We start from the raw sequence: 1,847 nt of genomic DNA on the forward strand, positions 1-1,847 counted from the left end.
GCACTCCTAATCCATGTCATTACTTTCCATGGGTATACATTTGCATAAATTATTTCATCAAAGAGCATTCAGGATTTATTTTTGAAATAAAAATGTTTTGCTCTCTCTACAGATCTAAAATCATTTTGAAAAGATTTTCTATTTCAACAAAATATGTAAAAGAATATACTAATCACAAAAATTCAAGTTTGCACATGCTTCTGTGGGGACAATGACTAGGAGCCAAGGAAAGATTCTTATCTATTTATGGATATGAAGCTAGCATCATACATTACATGCACTGAATTAAAACAAGATCAAGAAAAGAGATATGAAACATGGAACTAGAAAGTGTTCAATAGGTAACTGGCCTATAGTAATAAACTGCTTTTAATTTATCATGTTTCTAGTTTAGTTTTATAGACTCGAATTATCATGGAGGGGAAAAATGACTGTAGAAATTATTCTAAGTTATAAAATCTACAGTTTAATAGGGGATATAGTATACCATAAATTCAAAAAGCATTTTCCATTAACCATCTATTGTATAAATCCAGCAGTGTGCCAGGTACTATAAGGAAATTAGAAAAGCACATCAACTACATTCTTTAAGCAATCTTCTCTATGTGAGAAAACAAAAATTAAAAGATTGCACAAAATAAAGACACTGTAGAGACAGACCATATAGATCCAAGTACAGATTTACATGACATACAGCTACTTCTATTAGAAGGCTCAAAAAGGCCATCTGGGATAACTTCTCATACTTGCAAAGGGGAGGGTTAGTTTCTGTCCAGCTTGTAGGAATAACTAAGATAAGAAGGTTAATAAATTTTTAGTCATCTCACTAGTGACTCTGTAAAAACATGTTTTTTTTAAGTCAACTTTATTGAGATATATGTACATGTAGTAAAGTACACCTATTTTAAATGTGCAGTTTGATGAGTTGTAGAAAATTACACACTTGGGTAATCACCACCACAATCAACAAACAGAACACCCACACCTTTGTAAAAAGTTTCCTTATGTCTCTTTGCAGTCAAAGCTCTTACTACAGCTTTGTTTTATCTGTTCTAGAATTTAATATGAATAGAATCACATAGCATATTCTCTATTCTTTCTTTTTATTTTAACATAGAATGTTTTGAGATTCATCCATGTTGTTGCATGTATTGGTAGTTCATTTTAATTTTTTTGGTAATTAATATTCTACTACATAGACATAAAATAATTTGTTTACTCATTCAACACATAGATGAATATTTGAGTTATTACTGATTTTTAGTTATTATGAGTAAGACTGCTATAAACACTTGTGTGCAAGTCTTTATGTGAACATATGTTTTTATTTCTCTTGGGTCTATGCATGGGAATGGAATGTATGTTTAACTTTATAAAAACCTGTCAAATTGTTTGCCAAAGTAGTTATATCAGTTTCACATTCCCACGAGCAAAGTATGAGAGTTCAAATTGTTCCACATGCTTGCCAATATGTGGTATTGTCAATAGTTTTAATTTTAGGTATTCCTAGGGGGGAAAATATGGAAACCAATGCTTTAGGAATGCTAATCGCAGAGGCATCTCAGTACATATACACTTCATTCAAGAAGTTGGTAAGAGAATCCAATGGGAAATGCTAAAATCCTAAGCCAAGACATAATGAATGAATTGAGTAGATTATTTTTCTTCTTACAGAATTCCTGTTAAATAACTCAATAAAGATCATCCTATGTCCCCTATTCTGGCACCACACCTTTTTTGTATACCTTCTCTGAGGAGAAGTCTTATAATCACAGACCTGTACCTCTCAGATTATAAATTATATCAGATACTGGGGGGGGGGGGGGGGTCCCACAAAGAAGATTAAA

Source organism: Tupaia chinensis, unplaced genomic scaffold, assembly GCF_000334495.1.
Source record: "Tupaia chinensis unplaced genomic scaffold, TupChi_1.0 Scaffold000126_2, whole genome shotgun sequence".
NCBI classification, from domain to species: Eukaryota; Metazoa; Chordata; class Mammalia; order Scandentia; family Tupaiidae; genus Tupaia; species Tupaia belangeri.